We start from the raw sequence: 27,010 nt of genomic DNA, 5'->3' as shown, positions 1-27,010 counted from the left end.
TTACGTTCACTAGTTCCAAAAACATCCAATGAACAGAAATACTCATCATAAATGTAGATAATAATACAAGTTATACACATGGAAATATAGATATACCTCTCCTTAATGCAATCGCTGTGTCAGATTTCTAAAAACTTTACTGAAAAACAAAACCATGCAATAATCTGAGACGGCACTCAGAAAAAAGAATCAAATTAGCCGCCATGTTGGAGTCAACAGAAACCATAAATCATATTATAAATATTCCCTTACATTTGATGATCTTCATCAGAATGCACTCCCAGGAATCGCAGTTCCACAATAAATGCTTGATTTGTTCGATAATGTCCGTTATTTATGCCCAAGTAGCTACTTTTGTTAGCGTTAGGTGCACATATCCAAACGCTCGTGCATTACTTCGGACAGAAACTAAAAAAGGTTATATTACAGGTCGAAGAAACATTTCAAACGAGGTATAGAATCAATCATTAAGATGTTTTATCATAAATCTTCAATAAAGTTTCAACAGGAGAAATCCTTTGTGTCTAGAGGAGGAACGGAACGCAGGGCGAAGTCATGTGGAATGTGCGTGACCATGAAATGGCTCTCTGCCAGTAACCTGACTCATTCAGCTCTTATTCAGTCCCATAACACAGTAGAAGCCTCATTAAAGTTTCGGTTGACATCTAGAAGCCCTGGAAGCCCTAGGAAGTGCAGCTTCATTCAGCAGCAGGTAACTTGGTCACGGAAATCAGAGAAGCAATCAAATTAAATCATTTACCTTTGATGAGCTTCGGATGTTTTCACTCACGAGACTCCCAGTTAGATAGCAAATGTTCCTTTTTTCCAAAAATATTATTTTTGTAGGCGAAATAGCTCTGTTTGTTCTTCACGTTTGGCTGAGAAATCGCCCGGAAATTGCAGTCACGAAAACGGCGAAAAATATTCCAAATTAGCTCCATAATATTGACAGAAACATGGCAAATGTTTTTTATAATCAACCCTCAAGGTTTTTTTCAAATATCTATTCGATAAGATATCCATCGGGACAATTCGTTTTTCAGTAGGACCGATTGGAGTAATGGCTACCTCTGTATTTTACGCGAGAATCTCTCTGGGAAGATCAGGTGACCACTTGCGCAATGTAGCCGCTTACGGGTATTCTTCAACATAAATGCGTAAAACTACGTCACAATGCTGTAGACACCTTCGGGAATACGGAGAAAGAGTTATCTGGTTGATAGCCCATTCACTGCTCAATAGTAACGCATTGGAACGCAACGCTTTCAAAACATGAGGCACTTCCGGATTGGATTTTCTCAGGCTTTTGCCTGCAACATCAGTTCTGTAATACTGACAGACAATATTTTTACAGTTTTGGAAACTTTTGAGTGTTTTCTAACCTAAGCTGTCAATTATATGCATATTCTAGCATCTTGTCCTGACAAAATATCCCGTTTACTACGGGAACGTTTTTTTTTTCCAAAAATGAAAATACTGCCCCCTAGTCACAACAGGTTTTAACTAAGACTATATATACTCTTCTGAAGGTAAGATGTTTTGGTCCTCGAATGTCAAAATGTATATAACATTACAGCTCTCGTGTTATAGTTTAGGACAAACTAAATAAGTGGAGATTGTTTATGCAGTTTTACTACATGATACATTTAAAATCTGTGTTTGATTTGATTACCTAGACATACTGACCATCTCCAATAGACAGATGCATGCTATATGGCAGACCAATCCAAACTCATATTTCGGCATGTCCAGCCCACTCATTATCTCAGCCAATCATGACTAGCGGGAAGGAGGCTCACTTTCAATTTAACAATTGAATTCGGATTTACAGATGGCATACAAGCTTGATATTAAGGCACATGAAAGTTCACATGTTCGAGAAGGCATTTCTGTTAAAAAACGCATTTTGATTTTTAAAAATGTTTACGTTCACACAACTCTCCTGTGAATTCGTGACTTGCAACATAAGCCTAGTTTCCTGAATCAGGTCACATTTTAGAGTGGCCTTTTATTGTCCCCAGCTCAATGTGCACTTGTGTAATTATCATGCTGTTTAATCAGCTTCTTGATTTCCACACCTGTCAGGTGGATGGATTATCTTGGCAGAGGAAAAATGCTCACTAACAGGGATGTAAACAAATTTGTGCACAACATTTGAGAGACAATATTTTTTGTGCATATGAAACATTTCTGGGACCTTTTATTTTTAGCTCATGAAACCCTTAATTTTACATGTTGCATTGATATTCTTGTTCAGCATATTTAACTATGTTTTGATCGTGGATCCTGCGACGCGGTTGGCATCAGTTGCTGGGACCGCTACTATATGTCCAGTGATCCTGCTGACCAAGGCCGAGTCTGGGGTGCTATTTGGCGTAGCAGCTGGCCAAGTCACTAGCTAGCTGCCTATCAACTGACTAACGGACTGCTGAATGTACAGTACCTGTCAAAAATTTGGACACACCTACTAAACACCTAAATAACATTTTTTATTTATTTGTACTATTTTCTGCATTGTAGAACAATAGTGAAGACATCAACACTATGAAATAACACATATGGAATCATGTAGTAACCAGAAAAGCGTTGAACAAATCTAAATATATTTTGTATTTTAGATTCTTTAACTTCTTTGAGATAGGGGGCGCTCTTTTAATTTTTGGATAAAAAACGTTCCCGTTTTAAACAAGATATTTTGTCACGAAAAGATGCTCGACTATGCATGTAATTGACAGCTTTGGAAAGAAAAAACTCTGACGTTTCCAAAACTGCAAAGATATTATCTGTGAGTGCCCCAGAACTAATGCTACAGGCGAAACCAAGATGAAATTTCATACAGGAAATGGTCTAGATTTTGAATGCTCTGTGTTCCAATGTCTCCTTATATGGCTGTGAATGATCCAGGAATGAGCCTGCACTTTCTGTCGTTTCCCCAAGGTGTCTGCAGCATTGTGACGTATTTGTAGGCATATCATTGGAAGATTGACCATAAAAGACTACATTTACCAGGTGTCCGCCCGGTGTCCTCCGTCAAAATTATTGCGTAATCTCCAGGTCCATGCACGTTCCATTTTCTTCAGAGGAGAAAGTCAACTGCCAAGAATGATTTATCATTGATAGATATGTGAAAAACACATTGAGGATTGATTCTAAACAACGTTTGCCATGTTTCTGTCGATATTATGGAGTTAATTTGGAAAAAGGTTTGCGTTGTAATGACTTAATATTCGGGTTTTTTCTTACCCAAACGTGATGAACAAAACAGAGCGATTTCTCCTACACAAATAATCTTTTTGGAAAAACATTTGCTATCTAACTGAGAGTCTCCTCATTGAAAACATCTGAAGATCTTCAAAGGTAAATTATTTTATTTGAATGCTTTTCTTGTTTTTGTGAAAATGTTGCCTGCTGAATGCTAGGCTTAATGCTATGCTAGGCTACCAATACTCTTACACAGATGCTTGTGTAGCTATGGTTGAAAAGCATATTTTGAAAATCTGAGATGACAGTGTTGTTAACAAAAGGCTAAGTTTGTGAGTGAATATATTTCTTTCATTTAATTTGCGATTTTCATGAATAGTTAACGTTGCGTTATGGTAATGAGCTTGAGGCTATAATTACGCTCCCGGATACGGGATTGCTCGACGCTAGAGGTTAATGCAACCGCTGTGTCAGATTTCAAAAAGACTTTACAGCGAAAGCACACTTAGCGATTATGTTAGGTCAGCACCTAGCCACAGAAAACCATACAGCCATTTTCCAACCAAGGAGAGGCGTCACAAAAGACAGAAATAGCGTTAAAATGAATCACTTACCTTTGATGATCTTCATCTGATGGCACTCCCAGGTCTCCATGTTGGACAATAAATGTTTGTTTTGTTCGATAAAGTCCAAACACCTCCTTTTTGTTTGCGAGTTTAGTCCAGTAATCCAAATGCACAAGGCGCGGACACTAAGTCCAGACGAAAAGTTTTAAAAAATTCCATTACAGTTCATATAAACATATCAAACAATGTATAGAATCAATCTTTAGGATGTTGTTATCATAAATCTTCAATAATATTCCAACTGAACAATTGCTTTGTCTTTAGAAATTAAAGGGAACGGAGCTCGCGCTCACGGCCGCGTGCGAGACTTAGCTAATGGCTTTCAGCCAGACCTCTGGTTCAAACAGCTCTTATTGTTCCCCTTTCCTAGTAGAAGCCTGAAACAATGTTCTAAAGACTGCTGACATCTAGTGGAAGCCTTAGGAAGTGCAATCTGACCCCATAGACACTGTATATTGGATAGGCAATCACTTAAAACTACAAACCTCAGATTTTCCACTTCCTGGTTGGATTTTTCTCAGGTTTTTACCTGCCATATGAGTTCTGTTATACTCAAATACATTATTTGAACAGTTTTGGAAACTTTAGAGTGTTTTCTATCCAAATATAATCCAAATATACTACTTATATGCATATTCTAGCTTCTGGGCCTGAGTAGTATGCAGTATACTCTGGGCACCTTATTCATCCAAGCTACTCAATACTGACCCCCGTTCCCAAATAAGTTAAAGCAATGATGGACTGTCATTTCTCTTTGCTTATTTGAGCTGTTCTTGCCATAAAATTGACTTGGTCTCTTAACAAATAGGGCTATCTTCTGTAAACCACCCATACGCATTAAGAAGGTAATATATTCCACAAATTAACTTTTAACAAGGCTCACCTGTTAATTTAAATATATTCCAGGTGACTACCTCATGAAGCTGGTTGAGAGAATGCCAAGAGTGTGCAAGCTATCATCAAGGCAAAGGGTGACTACTTTAAAGATTCTAAAATCTATAATATATTTACATTTTATTTACACTTTTTTTGGTTACTACGTGATTCCATTTCATAGTTGTGATGTCTTCACTATTATTCTATCATGTAGAAAATAATAAAAATAAAGATAAACCCTTGAATGAGTAGGTGTGACTGGTACTGTATATTTAGAGCCATATCCCTGGAATGGTTAGAGAAGATCTTATCTCAAGTGTTATTGAAGTGTCGTGGTTGAAGGTTCAGCTGACACATCTAAAGCCTTTTTTCGGGGGAGGGGGGGTGTTGCTATACGCTAGCAGTCAGTCAGAGGGAGCTTCTCACTGAAACCAGTGCCTGTAATCTGGTTCAGGTTATTAGTCCACCTTCCAGGGTGTTTACAAACACTACAGGAACAAGATCATACATACAGTATGTATTGATCACATTTGTACTAAAGCTGTATCCATACCCATTGGCTAAAGTGATCACAATATAGTGGTTATATCCAGGAAAGCCACAGTTCCAAAAGCTGGGCCTAAAATAGTGTATAAGAGATCATACAAAAGATGTAGCTGTGACTCTTATGTGGATGATGTTAAAAGTATTTGTTGGTCTGATGTGATTAATAAGGAGTATCCAGATGCTGCACTTGATCAATTTATGAAATTGCTTCCTTCAATTCTTGATAAACATGCACCTGACTGTTAGAACAGTTAAGGCTCCATGGATGGATGAGGAATTGAAAAACTGTATGGTTGAAAGAGATGGGGCAAAAGGAGTGGCTAATAAGGCTGGCTGCATGTTTGACTGGCTGACGTACTGCAAAATGAGAAATGACGTGACTAAACTCAACAAAAAGGAGAAGAAACTGTATTATGAAGCCAAGATCAATTCTATAAAGAATGAAGGGAAATCTTTGGAGTACTTTAATTCAATTAAATTATGGGCAGAAATACAAAGTCAACTCCAAAGTGAGCAAATTTAGGCAGTAAAAAAAGACAAATAAAAAAACAAATAATGAAAGAAAAACATTGTAAGTTAGAATTTTGTAAAGTTGCTGTGGGAGAGGGGAATGTTTTATTTGGTTATCGACCAATAATGAAAAACCTCCTGGCATTTACAACCTAGATGGAAAGCCACTGAGGATGGTAGCTGACTCTATAGCCTATCCTATCTGTTATATCTTTAATCTGAGCCTAGAGGAAAGTCCTTGTCCTCAGTCCTGGAGGGAAGCCAAAGTCAATCCGCTACCCAAGAGGGGTAATGCGGCGCTTACTGTTTCTAACAGCAGACCTATCAGCTTGCTGCCAGCTCTTAGCAAACTGTTGGAAAAAATGGTGTTTGACCAAATACAAAACTATTTTTCTGTAAACAAATTAACATCAGACTTTCAGCATGCTTATAGAGAAGGGCACTCAACATGTACTGTACTGACACAAAAAAATATTATGACTGGTCTAAAGAAATTGATAATAAGAAGATTGTGGGAGCTGTTCTGATTTCATTGCAGCCTTTATTATTATTGACTATAAACTGTTGTTGATAAAAATTTATGTGTTTTTGCTTTTCAACATCTGCCATATTGTGGATGCAGAGCTATCTAATATAACTCAGAGAGTTTTCTTTAATGGAAGCTTCTCTAATGTGGTGTAATGCAGGGCAGCTCTCTAGGCCCACTACTCTTTTCAATTTTTACCAAGGCCCTGACACTGGTATTAAACAAAGCATGTGTGTCCATGTATACTGATGATTCAACCATCAACAACAGCTAACGAAGTCACTAAAACCTTTAAAAGAGTTGCAGTCAGTTTTGGAATGGGTGGCTAGTAATAAACTGATCCTGAACAGTTCTAAAAATTAAGAGCATTGTATTTGTTATAAATCACTCCCCAAGTTCTAGACCTCAGGAGAGGTCTGTCTGTAATAACGAGATGCTCTGCTTTTTTAATACCACATTCCACAAACCAAGTCCTGCAGGCTCTAGTATTATTTTATCTTGATTATTGTCCAGTCATATGATCAAGTGCTGCAAAGAAAGAGCTAGTTAAAAGCTGCAGCTGACCCAGAACAGAGCGGCATCCCTTGCCCTTCATTGTAATCAGAGGGGTAATACTAATCCTATGCATGCCAGTCTCTCTTGGCTGAGAGGTGAGGAAAGACTTATTTTTATTGTAAGAAAATTGTGTTGGAAATTCCAAATTGTTTGCATAGTCAACTTACACACAGAACTGACACACACACACTTACCCCAACAGACATGCCACCAGGGTTTATTTCCCAGTCCCCAGATCCAGAACAAATTCAAGGAAATGTACAATATTATACAGAGCCATGAGTGCAAATCAACAGCCAACCTGGATTAAAAAATGAAGAAAGCAACATTTCATGGCATCACGCCTCTCCCCCACGTGACCTACTTGTTGTGTGTATGTACTGACGTGTATTTGTAACTGATAGATGCACGCACGCACGCACGCACGCACGCACGCACGCACGCACGCACGCACACACACACACACACACACACACACACACACACACACACACACACACACACACACACACACACACACACACTACATGTTAATGTTTTTAAATGTATGTTAACCGTAAAGTCTTTTGCATGTAATTAATTTTTCGTTATGTGTCGGACCACAGTTAGACTAGCTGTCGCACTCCCAAGAGAGGAGCCCTGAGAATTGATTTCTGACAATCCGTGATTCACTTCCCCAAGTCTCACTTCCCTGACACTCCTGCAAATCAACTTAAAGGCAGCATCTGACAGCCCCTCACATCGCACTCCATATAAACAACCATTATTTATTTTTGTCTTGCACAGGGTTCAAAGTGAGCACATCTCTCTAAAGTTGAGCTACAGTTTTTTGAAGATGGAGTTAGAGGGAGATGAGTGTTAGGGTGAATGGGCGGGTATATTTTCTCTAATGAAAAATCTGTTAAAACATGTTCCATACCTACGTTGTGTTTGGGAGCTTTGGTTGTTATTTAAAAGGAGTCCAATGAGCTCATGGATACCATTTTGATGTCACTGCGTGCAGACAAAGGAAGTTGATGGTAGTTTCCAAACTGCATGCAGAGACACACAAATTGTATCCGTGGGTAGGTAATTGCCAAAATCGTGCACTATCCTTTTAAACAATCTCTTGTTCCTTGTAGTGAGATGTATATGACCCTGTTTGAGCAACATTTGACATTTTGCCTTTTGTCAACAAGTCATTTTATTTTTGATGTTGTATTCATTACATTCATACTTGGTTTCTAAAAGAAACGTGCTTTCTTGAAAAAGCACAAAACAAACATTGAGAGCTGGGTCCAAAATATAACCATGATCGTTGAGCACATGCTTGACTTGTTCAATGTCGATAGATGTGAAACATTCACTGAATCATATCAGAACAAATCTGAAACTCAAGAATATCTGATATTGGCCAAAAAACAACAACATGAGCCTCCGTGCAGACTGAATACCTTACCAAAGGTCAAATTTGTAATGTGACATAGTGATATTTAATTGTCTGGAGTGTATATTGAATGACAAGATCTTTTGATGGATAAATTGCATAAAAATGGTCGACGCTATTCAGTTTTATATTTTTTGACAACATCATTCCAGAGTGTTTGAAAAATGAGCTCCACAGAGGCGAGTAGCTCTGGTGAGATTGCACTTCATAACGGGAACTGCACACAGGGGTGAAATTCCACAGTAGGTTATGGATTTTCCAGTACATCACTGATAGATTGCACTAATATAACCTCAATAAAGAGTTTGAAACCAACTTTATGGATGTTTTCCTTCTTTTGCCATATTTTTCTCCTTCGATATGTACTCTGGTGGATTTGTCTGTTTTTCTCTTACTCACATCTACAGGTACATATGGAATGGACTCAGCAAGATAAATAGTGGGATGTTTATCAAAGACACACAAGCAAACAACGAACATTCAGTTTGGGTGATGGTTTTGACTCAAAGGAACCGAAACATTCAGCCCCGCAGCAATAAATGAACAGTTTACCTTGACTGCTCTGTGTCTGCATGTCACACACCATTTTCAAACTGTTTTACTGCTCTGCTGTGGTTTGGTAATATCTGGCGGAAATATTTGTTTAATTTGAAGTGCCACAAAGAAATGCATCCCTTAACCTTATCAAACTGAACACGAAAATACCTATTTGGTTGTTTTGTGTACTAAGCTGTCGTTAACGTGCACTACAACTTTTTTTGTTTTATTGTCACATATACTGGATAGGTGCAGTGAAATGTGTTGCTTTACAGGGTCAGCCATAGTAGTACAACACCCAGGGAGCAAATTAGGGTTAAGTGACTTGTTCAATGAAACAACAACAGATTTCTCACCATGTCTGCTCAGGAATTTGAACCAGCGACTCTTTAGTTCCTGGCTCAATACTCTAACCGCTAGGCTAGCTGCCACCCATTCCCCATTATGTTTGTTTGTTTGTCCATGATTGCATGTGTGTGCATGTATAAAAGCAAAAGGAGAAGGAGAGAGTGAGAGTTTCAAATCAATCACCCCTCTCTGCAGGTTCCCCCTGATCTCTCTCACTGGAGGCCTTGACCAATTTTTTGTTTGTTTATATGCACAGTCCAGAGGAGGGAAAACTTTTACCAGGAAAAACATGTGGTACTGCTGGGATATGAGCACCTGCTGTTGGGCCATTGAGGGCCATTTCTAAATCATTAGGAATGAAAGTCATTTAACGACTGCACAAACAATGCAAAATAATTTCCTGTGTGGTCCCCAGTACCCTGCAGACACCCCTGTTTCATGGAGTCTGCTGTGTAGCTGTACCTGTGTGTTTGTGAATGCCAAAGAAAAGAGAGTACAGACAGCACAAGCCTAGTTTCAGACTAGCTCCTGATGTGGTTTACATCTGATTCTCACACATCCCTTTTTATACATTTACACCCCAATCATGCATGCGTCAATGTCCGGATTTATCTAGGTATTGGATACAAGTCACAGTTATAAGATAAAATGTAAACAAGGCCTTGAAGCCGTCAATGCACATCTACATGGCACAAGGTGTTTGTATCCTCAGTAACTTTGCAGGCAGTGTCTCCAGGCTTGTGAGCCAGCTGGCCATGTGATTCTCAGGTTTTGGGAATTGCTTCAGCCTTCCGCCCCAGGCATCCACTGATCAGATGCTGAACAGCCCAGGGAAGATCATTGGAATACACTGGGCTTCTTTGCGTTAGCATTCAGCGTCTGCTGAAATAGCTCAGAAATCCATTTTCAACCACAAATATCAGGGATCCTTTAATTTTCAGCCAAACAACATTCCATGCTCTGTCACAAGCTGAGAGAGAGAGAGCAAGAGAGAGCGAGAGAGAGAGGGAGAGCGAGAGCGAGAGAGACGAGCAGGGCAAAGGATAGTATCTAACCTATGCAATAATATTGTTGTCACGGTTATTTTTCTTTCTTTATTTATTAACACTTCAAGAAAGTATAGCAATTTGAACATTTATTACATTTGTCCATGGTTTTATTCAAAGGCAATAACTCCTACCACCACAAACACATAGATCTGAATCTTGGTCTACCTGCAAACTCGTTTCCCTCCCATATTTCAAATATTATTATTTTTCATTTTTAGGTATCATGTTTATTCATGTACGCTGGGAAGAGGAAGCAAACAGCTGTGCATGCTGTCTTGACTCCTAACAGGCATAGGGGTGAGTTACTGGCGAACCTGAATAATCCCTCTATGTTGCAGTCATTTTCATGACACATCCTTGCTCCAGTTGTCCAAACCTTCTGCTTGTGAATGTAAAGCATGGGCTTGGGTAGGGGTTCATACATACACTGGTGAGAGTGATGACAGAAGGAGAATCCACATGTAAATTAAATTAAACATTCAGGAAAGTGCAGATAATGAGACAAACATGTTGCGACGTTGAATGTAGTAGAAGTATAGTACAGTACAGTACTAGCAGTGGTACAGTAATACTACTTAAGCTAGTCAATAGCTTGAACCAAGTGGTGCTTTAGTTAGAGCCCTAAACCGCTACCCCACTGATCCGTTCAGCTGGTACTCATTACTAACCCCAAGGTGTGTTCGAATACCCATACTAACATACTGTATACTACATACTTAATGAGTATATACTACATTCTATATACCGTTAGATCATTTTAGTATTCTGTAAATGAACAATATCCTTTCAGTTGAGAGTACTAGCTCTTCGCCTCTCTACAGGAAGTTGATGCTGTTGATATGCAACCTGTTGCTAGCTAGTTGGCATAACAAATGACTAGTTAGACATTTTACGACTTCGGGTGTGTTCTTAAACACAATCTTAAATTCAATTCAGAGTGTTGTCAGATTGTCCATCTGTAAATTCAGAGCGTTTCGCTTTCAGAGAGCACACTGGACGCTCGGGCCAAGGAGTAGGGTTGATTTGAGCTACTTCCAGACACAAATGAGACCACTGTGACCATTTTAATCGCCCTAGCAGGGCTAGTTATCCATAGTGTTGGTGACTGTAACTGTGCTGCTTGCAACAATTTAATTACCATCGTTTGCCGACATTTACTGACACCGACCACATTCAAAGGGTGTTGAGCACGCGTAAATTCATTATTCTGCGCTCTGGTATACTCAGACGAGAGTGTTCTGAAATCAGAGTAGATAGCCAGAGCAAATTTACGAAAGCACCCAAATGTCCATTGAGAACACAAAACGACTATACTATTTAGCTAAGTTAAGAAAGACAGGAATGATCAAGTGAATAAACGTTGGGATGTAAGTTAGATTGCCTATAGTTAATATACTGGCAAATTGGATGTATAAGTAACAAAGTAACATTAGATAGCTAGCTAACAACATACCAGTACATACTGCTGTAATGATATGCTATGTGGTTCGTAAGGAAATTGTCAGCGAACAAATTGTTAGCCAACATAATGTGGAAGGTAACTTATCTGAAAAGTCATTACTTTATTACATTGCTTAACATTTTCTTAAAATTTCTATTAATTAGTTAAATCAATGAATTTGTATCTGCTCTCGTTGCACTTCGGCTGCATATTTTCTGCCATTTTCATAAAATCTGAAAACGATGTGAAACCACAACGTTTCCTAAAGTACGGAAATAGTGTCCTCTGCATTTATACTTCATATTTTGGCGAATCTACTTGTTCATGACACAAGTAATTTTTCCAGCAATTGTTACAGACAGATTATTTCACTTATAATTCACTGCATCACAATTCCAGTTGGTCAGAAGTTTACATACACTAAGTTGACTGTGCTTTTAAACAGCTTGGAAAAAGCCAGAAAATTATGTCATGGCTTGAGAAGCTTCTGATAGGCTAATTGACATCATTTGAGTCAATTTTAGGTGTACCTGTGGATGTATTTCAAGGCCTACCTTCCAACTCAGTGCCTCTTTGCTTGACATCATGGGAAAATCAAAAGAAATCAGCCAAGACCTCAGACAAAAAATTGTTGACCTCCACAAGTCTGGTTCATCCTTGGGAGCAATTTCCAAATGCCTGAAGGTATCACATTCATCTGTACAAACAATAGTCTGCAAGTATAATCACCATGGGACCACGCAGCCGTTACACCGCTCAGGACAGAGACGTGTACTGTCCCCTAGAGATGAATGTGCTTTGGTGCGAAAAGTGCAATTCAATCCCAGAACAACAGCAAAGGACCCTGTAAAGATGCTGGAGGAAACAGGTACAAAAGTATCCATATCCACAGTAAAACTAGTCCTATATTGACATAACCTGAGAGGCCGCTCAGCATGGAAGAAGCCACTGCTCCAAAACTGCCATAAAAAAGCCAGACTACGGTTTTCAACTGCACATGGGGACAAAGATTGTACTTTTTGGATAAATGTCCTCTGGTCTGATGAAACAAAAATAGAGCTGTTTGGCCATAATGACCATTGTTATGTTTGAAGGATAAAGGGGGAGGCTTGCAAGCCGAAGAACACCATCCCAACTGTGAAGCACGGGGTGGCAGCATCATGATGTGGGGGTGCTTTGCTGCAGGAGGGATTGGTGCACTTCACAAAATAGATGGCGTCATGAGGATGGAGAGTTATGTGGATATATTGAAACAACATCTCAAGACATCAGTCAGGAAGTTAAAGCTTGGTCGCAAATGGGTCTTCCAAATGAACAATGACCCCAAGCATACTTCCAAAGTTCTGGCAAAATGGCTTAAGGACAACAGAGTCAAGGTATCAGAGGGGCCATCACGAAGCCCTGACCTCAAATCCTGTAGAAAATGTGTGGGCACAACTGAAAAAAAGTGTGCGAGCAAGGAGGCCAGTCAATTAATTACACCAGCTTTGTCAGGAGGAATGGGCCAAAATTCACCCAACTTATTGTGGGTGTCATCTTCTGACCTTTATTTCCTTTGTTTTGTCATTATTTTGTATGGTCAGGGCGTGAGTTGGGGTGGACAGTCTATGTTTGTTTTTCTATAATTTGGGGATTTCTATGTTTCGGCCTAGTATGGTTCTCAATCAGAGGCAGGTGTCATTAGTTGTCTCTGATTGAGAATCATACTTAGGTAGCCTGGGTTTCACTGTGTGTTTGTGGGTGTTCGTTTCCGTGTCTGTGTTTTTCACCACACGGTACTGTTTTGGGTTTTGTTGTTTTTGTATTCAGTTGTTCATGTGTACTATTTCTTATTAAAAGAATCATGGACACTTACCACGCGGGCATATTGGTCCTCCGATCCTTTTCGCCTCTCCTCTTCGGAAGAAGAGGAGGAAATCCCTTACAGAAACACCCACCAAACAAGGACCAAGCGGCGTGGTAAAAGACAGCGACGACAGCAGCAGCAGCAGCAACAACAGATGCCAGCATCACAAGACTCCTGGACATGGGAGGAGATATTGAACAGAGAGGGACCCTATGGCACAGGCTGGGGAATATCGCCACCCCAAAGCAGAGCTGGAGGCAGCAATATGAGGAGGCAGCACGGCAGTGCGACAGGTACAAGAGGCAGCCCCCCCAAAAAAATTGGTGGGGGCACACGAGGTGTGGGGCTAAGCCAGGTAGCAGACCTGAGCTCACTCCTCGTGCTTATTATAAGCAGCGCGTTACTGGTCAGGCACCGTGTTATGCGGTTGAGCGCATGGTGTCGCCAGTAGTGCCCACAGCCCGGTGCGCTATAGGGCAGCCCCCCGAGAGTGTCATGCAAGTGTGGGCATCCAGCCAGGGCGTATGGTGCCTGCTCAGCGTGTCTGGTCGCCGGTACGCCGTTTCGGGCCAGGGTATCCTGCGCCGGCTCTGCATGCTGTGTCTCCGGGGTGCTGGGAGGGTGCAGTGCGTCCTATGCCTGCGCTCCGCTTGTGCCGGGCAAATGTGGGAGTGGAGCCTAAGGGAGAGGTGCGCATATTAGGGTCCGGGCTAGAGTAGTTATCCAGCCTGGGGAAGTGGTGCCAAGGCTGTGCACCAGAGCTCCAGTGCTCCCCCACAGCCCGGTCCTTCAGGTGCCTCCTCCTAACACCAAGCCTCCTGAAGGTCTCCCCAGCCTGGTAGTTCCTGTGGCAGCCCCATGCACCAGGCTGTCTCTCTGTCTCCTCCCTACAGGTGTTCCTGCCTGCCCGGCGCTTCCGGCGCTGCCGGCGCCCCTCAGCCCAGAGGCGCCAGAGCTTCCACCCCTCTGCCCCAAGCTGCCCCTCTGTCCAGTGGGGTCATTTAGAAGGGTTGCCATGGTTAGGAAGCCACGGAGGCGGACAATGAGGCGGACTAAGACAATGGTGAAGTGAGTTCCGCGTCCCGCGCCAGAGCCGCCACCGCGGACAGACGCCCACCCAGACCCTCCCCTATAGGTTAAGGTTTTGCGGCCGGAGTCCTCACCTTTTGGGGGTACTGTCATTTTCTGACCTTTATTTCCTTTGTTTTGTCATTATTTAGTGTGGTCAGGGCATGAGTTGGGGTGGGCAGTCCATGTTTGTTTTTCTATGATTTGGGGATTTCTATGTTTCGGCCTAGTATGGTTCTCAATCAGAGGCAGGTGTCATTAGTTGTCTCTGATTGAGAATCATACTTAGGTAGCCTGGGTTTCACTGTGTGTTTGTGGGTGTTTGTTTCCATGTCTGTGTTTTTCACCACACGGTACTGTTTTGGGTTTTGTTCATTCCACGTTTATTGTTTTTGTATTCAGTTGTTCATGTGTACTATTTCTTATTAAAAGAACCATGGACACTTACCACGCCACATATTGGTCCTCCGATCCTTTTCGCCTCTCCTCTTCGGAAGAGAGTGGAAGGCTACCTGAAACGTTTGACCCAAGTTAAACAATTTAAAGGCAATGCTACCAAATACTAATTGAGTGTATGTAAACTTCTGACCCAGTGGCGATGTGATTAAATAAATAAAAGCTGAAATAACTCATTCTCTCTACTATTATTCTGACATTTCACACTCTTGAAATAATGTGATGATCCTTTCTGACCTAAAACAGGGAATTTGTACTCTGATTAAATGTCAGGAATTGTGAAACTGAGTTTAAATGTATTTGGCTAAGGTGTGTAAACTTCCGACCTCAACTGTATATCCATACTCCTGTATGACCAGTAAGAATATTATATACTCAATTCACGTCACAAATAGTATGGTTAGTGTGGTTAGTATGAGTATTCGAACACAGCTCCATAAATAGTTAAGGAGAGCTTATTTAAACTTTACAAACTAATCCTCATGGTGAGAATGAATTTCAGCAATTGATGGAGCATGCCTCTCTCACTAAGTGCTCTTTCTTGGAGTGCATTGAACTGGATCTTGATTACCAATTGTAATCAATCCAGGCATTTCTTTCTCCAGCCACCCACGGTGCACTCATAGAATAAAGGTGCTATCTCGAACCCTTTTGGTTCCATGTAGAACCCTCTGTGGAAAGCCCTTTTGGAACCCTTTTTTTCAAAGAGAATCTGAGCAAATTCCCTACTTGCCGTCCACAACACAAACCAATACATTTGTACCAATCATGTGAAGTACCGTGGATGAAAAGTACTGATGCTTATACCTATGAAAGCCATTACTAGTTTAAAAGACAATATGAAATTGTCATCTCTTTCAAATATATTATAAAAAGGGAAAACCATGTCCAACGTTTTATGATTAAATAAAGATTTCTATTTTAGCTTGTTCATAAATCAGATTTCAAACAACCTTGTAAGCAAATTAGGTTTTAGGCTTGCGTGCCAGAGCACAGACTTACTGTCCTTTGCATGCTCAAATATTTGATAAGTGTTTGTGTTTGTTGGGTATGTTGGCTATTGATTCACCGTGCAATCACAGTCCTTGAGCAAGACTTAAATAGCACGTTCTGCCACACTAGCTGATCCACATTAAAGGAATGACAGAGGGAAGCTGATGACAGAAGAAAATGCTATATCATTTTTTTCAAAACCTATATAGGCACAACATTGTTATATATGTTGGTGTTCAATAAAGGGTCATAAAAACATATGAAAGGAAGCCAGTTCTCAGGAGGCATTTACTGTCACTGTTACAGTTAGTCGTAACAACTACAAGTGGCTTTTTGAGGGGGCAGCTTGAAAACTGGAGCTCATAGTAACCTTTGTCAGATAATCAGTCAGTGCATTTCTGTCAAACCTTAATGTTCCACCTTCAGCCACTTAGATTAGTGATAGTGTAACAAATGTTTATTTGATAGTATAAATGATAACAGGGCGTACATTTACAAACAGTAGGTAGCCTCAGGTGCCAGGTTTCTAGGCTCAGAAACAAGCACCACTTCTAATCCAACATATAACAACGATAGTAAAACCACCTCCAACAAACCTTTTTACTTGATTAACCAGCTATCTAAAATATTTGCCCTCCTTATCCTTAGCCATGACCAATCTTTGTCATTGCCTCCATTACTTCGATCAATGTGGACAAATGTGAGTAAATTTGCAGCTGAGGCCTGCTGACTGCCGCGTTGTCCACCTTGCATACCAAGTGTGTCCTGGAAGAAGACTCCTTGCCCCCCCCCCCTCCTCCCTCTGCTACAGAAGCTCTTAAGATTTCACTGACATTTTTCAGAGGCATCACAGAGAGAAAGGTTGAAAATCCTCTTAATAATTGCACCAAGGGAAAACAAAGGAGAGAGTGTATATTTATTCATTTATTTTATAGTATAATAACAACGGGCCTCAAGGACTTCCTAGCGTCATTGGTGGGAGTAGAGTGTTCATTCAGCAACGTCCTTGGCAATGATGTCATAAGATGAGGTGTGTTATGTGACAGGATGAAACATGCACTGTTTACCAATGATGATGGAAATGTTATTTTATGAGGGATGGCTAGAACACAAGTAGTGGGTTTCTAGAACACTTAATTGAGAGTTGTTTAATTGGAATATAATCCATATACTGACTTAATGTGTGAAAATAATCAGTAGAGTATCTTATTGTGAATAAGCAAAAACTGTAACGGCGTTCTTCGTTTGTGGAAAGAGAGTCGGACCGAAATGCAGCGTAGTGGTTACTCATGACTTTAATAGAAAAAAGTGACATATGAAATAACGATCCAAAAACATCAAACGGAACGTGAAACCTATTACAGCCTATCTGGTGAAACTACACAGAGACAGGAACAATCACCCACGAAATACAAAGCGAAACTCAGGCTACCTAAATACGGTTCCCAATCAGAGACAACGAGAATCACCTGACTCTGATTGAGAACCGCCTCAGGCAGCCAAGCCTATACAACACCCCTAATCAGCCGCGATCCCAAATACTACAAACCCCAATACGAAAATACAATAACATAAACCCATGTCACACCCTGGCCTAACCAAATATATAACGAAAACACAAAATACAATGACCAAGGCGTGACAAAAACAGACACTTTATAAAAGCTTATATTACTGGAAGTCAATGAACCTCAATCTGCTTTACAAATTGAACAAGTAAGAAATGGTGTCTTTACGCATGCCAGGAGTGTTATAATGTAATTTGTACCCCTTTCCCGATTATTACATTTCTATGATAAATGGTTATTGTGCTATTTTAATCATGTATAATATTTTTAGTCAAAATGCATGGATGCGTTTAAGAGTGCATTCCATCGTAAGCTTGCATTAGGACATGCTCATGCAGGACTTATTGTTTGTTTTCACAGCTAGCCATTAGCCTAGCTAGATGCTTATCCGATCTCAAACTGTATAGCTATCTATGACCTTTAAGAGTTCTGGGAGATGACTTTGAATTTAAGTTTACCTGATTTCACCCAAAGACAAATTACGGTAACGGTTTACTGTAGGTGTCCTTATTCATGCTTTCATAAAGCCGTTATAACAGTTATATAGGACACTACAACATGTCATAAGCTGTCATCAGTAGTTTTAAACTTTTGTCAACTTTTGATAACTTCTATTACACAGTTGCATGACAACTTATGTCATATGTTATGACATGCTACACAAGAGTCTACATACCAGATGTTATACCAGGGCGTTATATACCTTACCAAACTCTGTGTCACATTATTACAAAGAATGGAATGATGGGCATCATAACCATGCCATTTGCCATTATAGAGTGTGCACCGACACCTTAAGTATAGTGACATTAATTTCAAGTGTTATAAAACAGTCATGAATGTGCTTAATACCACAGAGTTGAGAGTATCACAAAACCATTCAGGATCTCCAAGAAACATGGGCACATTGGAGCACAGATGTATTTAGGATTTTTTTATGTTGACAAGACAATAAACTGCCCTGAGTTGTAAAAATTGTGCCACTTCCAGATATGAAACATATACATCATTATAATAACAACAACATGCAAACAAGCACAAACATTTCGAAATGAAATGGAAGCAAATAACATATTACAACAAAATCACAACTGGATATGTGAAAACTGTGAAAAAGGGAAGATGTGCAGGCTACAGTAGCAATGACAGCTATATTATGAAAAAGTTCCTAGTTAGGTAACTAGCTAGCTAGCTAAGTAGCTAGTTTGGTGTTGCAATTGCAACATTTAGTTGACCGACCTATGGCTAGCTAGCTGCCTAGCAATTTGCTCGTGCTCGCTATTTAGCTCGCTAGCTAACTTCACTAGCTACAGGTGGCAAACCTATCATCTGTCATCTCACCCTATTATATTATGCTCCATTGTGAAGTCATAAATACCAGTAGGATGCATTCACCTGCTTTGAGAAATGCAGATTGGTTAATGGCCAACAATCTGCATAAGCCATAAACTAAAAGGACAGCTATCATTCTTGTAAGCAAATTATAATGTTCAGAAACTACACTAATATGTTACTTTTTATAAATCATGTTTTTTTTGTTGATTTTAACTAGTGAAAATGCTGTTATCTAGGTCATTTACAGTAGGTGATGTCAGAGGTCAGCATGGGAGAGAAGCACACAACAATAGACTGCGACCAAGATGACAGACCATTAATATCAACGTAATCTACTCATGTTATCATACGTCAATTCATCTACCATCTATATCTGGGTTGCATCCGGTTCACATGGCCCAACTTTAAATCAAATCAAATCACATTTTATTGATCACATATACATGGTTAGCAGATGTTAATGCGAGTGTAGCGAAATGCGTGATTGATGATCTTTTTGGCCTTCCTGTGACATCGGGTGCTGTAGGTGTCATGGAGGGCAGGTAGTTTGCCCCCGGTGATGCATTGTGCAGACCGCACCACCCTCTGGAGAGCCTTGCGGATGCCGTACCAGGCTGTGATACAGCCCGATAAGATGCTCTCGATTGGGCATCTGTAAAGGTTTGTCAGGGTTTTGGGTGACAAGCCAAATTTCTTCAGCCTCTTGAGGTTGATGAGGCGCTGTTGCGCCTTCTTCTCCACACGGTCACCACACTTCTCATATGCAACCACACTTCTTATATGCAACCACACTTCTCATGTGCACTAGCACAGTGTGCACAGGGAGAGCAGCGCGAGCAGCAACGACACCATCACGTCATCCAAAAACATGGCAGACATTGGATGAATATAACATGTGAATATCTTCGGCTGTAAGTGATGGAATTGGCATCAGTGACAATTATTTGAATAATTCAATGGATGTTTTCGGCACAGAGGTAATGATGAAAGTGTCTTATTAGCAACTTGCAAATCTTACTTTTCTATGGGGTGATCTATGGAAATGGTCTTTCCATAGGGGCGGCAGTGTAGCCTAGTGGTTAGAGCGTTGGACTAGTAATCGGAAGGTTGCGAGTTCAAACCCCCGAGCTGACAAGGTACAAATCTGTCGTTCTGCCCCTGAACAGGCAGTTAACCCACTGTTCCCAGGCCGTCATTGAAAATAAGAATATGTTCTTAACTGACTTTCCTGGTTAAAAAAAGTTAATATTTTAAAAAAGAATTCTGGGGCAGAAGTCAGTCAAACTGCAGTACCGAAGCAAGACTGTAGGTGTAGTTGAAACCATGTTTCTAGACCTGGCCCCTTGGGGATAATTGGGAGCTCAGGATGATAGACGAGTTTCCCACTAGTAATTACCAATTGGAGGGCCGTTCAAGTGGATTTTTCCCAGTATGTGGTAAATTCACATTTTATAATTTACATCTTATCCAAAGTGACTTACAGTTAGTGCATTCATCATAAGATAGCTAGGTGGGACAACCACATTTAACAGGCGTTGTAAGTACACTTTTCCTGTTTCCACCATTGGTGTGCCAGGACAGAGAAGAGCTTGGACTGGGCTGAGCGAGAGCTGTCCTCCCGTGGAGATGGGAGGGCCAATAGACCAGAGGTGGCAGAACAGAGTGCTCGGGTTGGGGTCTTAGTTGGTTACAATTGCAGCATTAGTCCCAATTTTCTTCTTCCAATTTAAGTGATTTGACTAGCTGGCACAAGGGCTGTAAAAATTGATTAATTGCATCTCCATATTGTCTATGAAGTGTCTATGTGAACTACCTATGTAATTTGCTGACACAATGGACAGTTATTTAGAGCTCTTGTCAGCAAATCATATCGGTGAAATCGGAAGAAGGGCTAAGGATGAGACAAACCATCAAAACAACAACGATGACAACACATGAGAAAGGAGATCAGCCTATGGTGTGTTAGGGGACAAAATGAAACTGTGTTGTCATCTGGTGTAATACTTTGTATTCTATGTTATAGAGAATCTCCGCAGGAACACATAACACAATAATGTCACTAAATAATGTCACTAAATGGCACCAAATCTGATTTTGTCCAGTACCTCAATATATTGTGGTCATATTGTTATGGCATATTCTGGGCTGATGTGGAACACAGAGATTATTAAAAAAAGAAACAATTATTACATAAAAATGCTATTTTATACAAATTAGCCACGTAATATGCAGTGCGGAACACATAATGAATTAAAGCCCAATAAATGAAGGTAGGGTGGTCATATAATAAACAAATATTCATGCTTTATGCAAAACTAAGAGCTTGTAACAATATTTTTACAATTATGAAATTAGAATACAACTTTATGCAAATTATATACTTAACACACACACACACTCAGCCTAAGCCAGACACACACTTCTAAACATTCCCACAAAATCACACAGCATCCCCCCACAATCACATAACACCCCCACACCACATCACACACAGAGCCTACACAGATACACAATTCTCACTAAGTCTGAACTGTAACACGGAAGGTTACTAGTCTAATGAAGTAGCATTCTTCTAAGGTAGTTCTACACCTGAGTTGGGTAACATTGTAATGTTATTGTTGGTATTGATGAGTTACACTGGTGATGGGAGAATTGCAGCAAATATTTAGTCACAGCTAGCAAGCTAGTAGTCGTAATGGAAATGGGGTGGAACTCATTAAAATGGCGCCGACAGAGAGGGCTGCCTTGCTTCTAACTCTTAGGAAACTTTGCAATATTTTTTTAAATGTATTATTTCTTACATTATTAGCACGCTGCTGGCACTAGTCGTGCTGAGAAGTCTGCTAGTTGAAATATGGTCCAACGAGCGAGTGTTGCACTAGGAAAATATTCTCAGTCCCTTGCTGAATGACAATCGACCTCTGCAGCCGTAATAACAGCAAAGTAGCTATTTTCTAATGACATTCATTTGGATAGATCCATAGCAATGAGCTGATATTACCCGATTTTGCCTGGCATAGCTGGAAAAGTTTGCCTTCTTGTCAGGACACTCGTCAACACTGACTGCTAATTACGGGGAGACCATATTGCATGTCAAACAGTAGGCTAGAAGCTATTTAAATAGTTTGTTGCTCGCGAACCTGCCAATATGACAAACGAAGTCAAAATTGAAGTTGCTGAGAACAACTGGTCAAACTAGAAACGTGGGAGGATTTGACAGCATAGCGCTGTGCCATGACTGCAATAGTAGGGACCAGTGAAATTCATGTTCATCACTCACCGCCAAGTTAGCTCATCAGATTCTTAGAAGAATGTGTCTCTGCAAAAACAAATCAATTCTGGCTAGCTAACAAAAATGTTCCTTGTCGGAACGGCGTTTACAATGTGTTCAATTTCGGTTTGTGTGGTTGTTGGTTTAGCTTTGTATAACTTTGTAGCAAGTACGGTCTGGATGTGTAGGCACTAAGTGCGTATTGATGGCAAGGTATCCTGATACCTTTTCCAACTGCCCCGATATCTTTTCCAACTGTCCAGTTATCTGGTTTTCATGTACAGTCTAGAATGCCCTTCTAGCCAATCAGAAACAAGTATTCAACAATGCTGTGGTATAACTAGTTTTATAACATCTTATGCTATTACTTAATAAGCTGTAAAAAGTATTTAAAACAACTTTTTTAATGTGAAATGTTAATGCAAACATTCTTTTCCCCATACCCAAACACTGTCCTTTGTGCTAATAAATGTGGTGCTGGAGGACTTTTTCTGTTCGGCACATTGTTAATTGAAGGAGGACTTGCTTGATGGTAGGGTTTAAGTGTGACCTGTGGGGAGATATCTCTCTGAACTACTCCTATGAGAGTTAAACCAGTTGTTTCATCCCATAAAAACTAATCACACATGTCACATGTCAAGTTGAAGCTCAACTCTTTTTGAATGGTTTCATTTTCTATTTGTTAATCTTAAAAAATAATAATTGCAGTAAATGATCCCACCTTAACTGTGTCTGTGAAGGTTGATTTAGATACTCATACTCTTTTTTGTCCGCTCGGAGGCGCCGGTACTGTCCTAAAGCACACTGTTGCCTTGTTTTGTATCACATTCCAATGATAAAACAGGTGGGGACAAAAATGCAATTTCAGAATGTCCCGTCCCCAGAGAAAGTTGTGCCCCTGCCTGATACTACTATGCCTTCTAGCATCATCATCACAGGTTCAGAGCTCAGGTGTTGCAGGGGTGTATAATTATACAAGACAATTACAGCTGGTTTCTGACCAATACTCACTGGGCCTGTAAATGAATTTCTGCTATTATTTCACTCCTGGCTAGAAATTGTAATAACGTTTTTTTCTGAAATAGATTAGATAAATGTCATATACATTTTAAATTAATTAATAAACTGCGGCCTGAATAATCTGTTGAAAATTGTATTCTGCTATTTGTATAATTTATTATTGGTATATATAATGTGATCTTTCGCACAAACACCACAAAGGCAATTTCATTAGAGACTGTAAAATGGAAGAGAATATGATTGGTATTGTACAGTGCTTGTTCTACTGAATAAACATTGATATCAAGAAGATGAATGACATGATTATATTGGAAGTACTGTACTTTTCATTTCAATGTACAGTATGAATTCCAAAGGTAGGCATCTACCTGACAATATATTTGTGTTTCCATAACATAATTAAGACTATGTGAAAATAATATGTAAAATTAACTAACTGCCTTGAGCCACTACTGGCATTGTGCTAAATGTTCAGGGTATCCACCATTATGTTCAGGGTGGTGGTGTTTACTGTCTGTACTAACAAGCCTCAATGCTCAGAGAGATGCCGTTTAAATTCAGCAGGTATCCCACCTATGCTTGTGACCTTTCAAAACAGACACTATTTGGGTAAGGTGAAGTTCAACGTTCCACTCGGGTTAGGCCACAATCAATCGAGCCAATAGTTCAGCGAGTACACAGGGAAACATTGTAAACTAAACCAAGACACCATATTCAATTACACTCTACAAATACAGAGTACCTTCCAAATCAGCCACAATGCATTCTACATTCATACGTATGACAAAAAGCCCCAGGAGGTGACTGTCTCTCCATTAACAGCATTTAAACATACCTGTTCCCTTTTGAGGGGCTAATACAATTCATAGTTACAGACCTATATCCATCCTGCCCTGCCTATCTAAGGTCTTCGAAAGCCAAGTCAACAAACAGGTCACTGACCATCTCGAATCCCACCGTACCTTCTCCGCTGTGCAATCTGGTTTCCGAGCCGGTCACGGGTGCACCTCGGCCACACTCAAGGTACTAAACGATATCATAACCGCCATCGATAAAAGACAGTACTGTGCAGCCGTCTTCATCGACCTTTTCAAGGCTTTCGACTCTGTTAATCACCATATTCTTATCGGCAGATTCAGTAGCCTCGGTTTTTCTGATGACTGCCTTGCCTGGTTCACCAACTACTTTGCAGACAGAGTTCAGTGTGTCAAATCGGAGGGCATGCTGTCCGATCCTCTGGCAGTCTCTATGGGGGTGCCACAGGGTTCAATTCTCGGGCCGACTCTTTTCTCTGTATATATCAATGATGTTGCTCTTGCTGCGGGCGATTCCCTGATCAACCTCTACGCAGACGACACCATTCTGTATACTTCCGGCCCGTCCTTGGACACTGTGCTATCTAACCTCCAAACGAGCTTCAATGCCAAATAACACTCCTTCCGTGGCCTCCAACTGCTCTTAAACGCTAGTAAAACCAAATGCATGCTTTTCAACCTTTCGCTGCCTGCACCCTCACGCCCGACTAGCATCACCATCCTGGATGGTTCCGACCTAGAATATGTGGACATCTATAAGTACCTAGGTGTCTGGCTAGACTGTAAACTCTCCTTCCAGACTCATATCAAACATCTCCAATCTAAAATCCGCCTTATCTCAGTTCACTGGTCACGATGGCAACACCCACCCGTAGCACGCGCTCGTGCAGGTGTATCTCACTGATCCTCCCTAAAGCCAACACCTCATTTGGCCGCCTTTCGTTCCAGTTCTCTGCTGCCTGTGACTGGAACGAATTGCAAAAATCGCTGAATTTGGAGACTTTTATCTCCCTCACCAACTTCAAACATCTGCTATCTGAGCAGCTAACCGATCGCTGCAGCTGTACATAGTCTATCGGTAAATAGCCCACCCAATTTTACCTACCTCATCCCCATACTCTTTATATTTATTTACTTTTCTGCTATTTTGCACACCAATATCTCTACCTGTACATGACCATCTGATCATTTATCACTCCAGTGTTCATCTGCAAAATTGTAATTATCCGCCTACCTGCCTTTTGCACACAATGTATATAGACTCAATTTTTTTTGTACTGTGTTATTGACTTGTTCATTGTTTACTCCATGTGTAACTCTGTGTTGTCTGCTCACACTGCTATGCTTTATCTTGTCCAGGTCGCAGTTGCAAATGAGAACTTGTTCTCAACTAGCCTACCTGGTTAAATAAAGGTGATTTAAAAAAATATATAAATAAATAAATAAAATAGGAAGTTGGTGGTGCCTTAATTGGGGAGAAGGGGCTCGTGGTAATGGCTGGTTCGGAATAGGGGGAATGGTATCAAATAGATCAAACATGGTTTCCATGTGTTTGACGCCATTGCATTAGTACCTCTCCGGCCATTATAAGCCGTCCTCCCCTCAGCAGCCTCCACTGATTCAACGTGAATACTTTGTATTTCAGCTGCACCAATGTATAAAAGGTATTCAAGAACTGTAGCTACTGTATATACACATGGATAGATTTTGGGCAGGCTCTTTTGTGTCCCCATCTCCCTTAGCTTTGTCCATCTAGACTATAAGAGCTTTGGAATTAATCAATCTTTTTATAATGGACTTCCAGCCCTATGGCATATCTCACAGCTATGCAACCAAATAGGCTGCAAAGCTGTGATCCTCAAAGAATTTTTATCCCAGGAATAATGTGGTCCCAGGGCACTGCTGCAAACGCTTGCCCTGAGCATTAGGCACAGATAATTTAAACACATAAGCAGGTTCTTAGCGCACCTTAATCAATGCCAACGGTGTATTTTCGTTGAGAGAGTGGGAAGGCAATAAAGAGATAACACTAGTATAACCCGGGGACATGCTGCAGAAGAAATATGTAGCACTGCAGCCCTCTGGGTAATGAGCAACAAAACTCCTGACAAAGAGTTCTTCTCCTGGAGTTTCTACACCGCAGCAAAGTCACATAATAAGCAAGATCCCGCGGCATACATTCATGGACTTCATATAAGGAAGGCTTTACAATATCACTCATCTCAAAATCAACAGTACACTGTTATCCACCTGAAGTCATGTCGAGACGACTGATGAGACAGTAAACTGCAGGAATAATGCAATGTGCATGCCACAGACATCTATAAATATTGGCCTCTTTTATGAATGATGCTTGCACAAGTGTTATTTATGGAACACAATTGATATTTTACTGGGATGTGGTTCATGTATTTTTTTCCCTCTGTATACATTGTAGCCAGTAAATAATTGTTATCAAGCATTCAAAATGAGACAAAATCCACATATAATTTTAAACGCAAGCAACCACTACACCACTGACAGCATGGTAGGTATCATTGCAAGGCTATCACTTCATGTAAAGTACCATCACACTTCTTTAAACTAGAAATCAACATTGACACCTCTTCCTTCTCCTATGAAACTGATATTTGAAACCATTTCCCCAAACCAAACATGCCTCAAAACATTATTAGTGCCATTTCCTCTCCGCATTAAAGTGAAATGTGCTGAAGGCGGATTTGAGAAAGCCTTTTACAGTGATGGAGTGCTTTCCTCTTCAGGTCTCACTCACATCAAGGAGGGGGAGATTTATCAGCGTGGGCCTTCTCCTTCCAGAAGCTTTTTCTTAGGCAGGTTATATTGAAATTACAGCATGTTGGTTTATCTGCATTATTTCAATGTATGACCAGTAACGGTTTTGTAAATACAGTACTGTATTATAACATTGTAACACAATTATAAAGCTACAGTTATGGTCATATATATTGGCACCCTTGCATGATTCACTATTTCTTC

Source organism: Oncorhynchus keta, chromosome 2 (genome assembly GCF_023373465.1).
Source record: "Oncorhynchus keta strain PuntledgeMale-10-30-2019 chromosome 2, Oket_V2, whole genome shotgun sequence".
In the NCBI taxonomy this organism is placed as follows: domain Eukaryota; kingdom Metazoa; phylum Chordata; class Actinopteri; order Salmoniformes; family Salmonidae; genus Oncorhynchus; species Oncorhynchus keta.
This window is presented reverse-complemented; position numbering follows the sequence as displayed.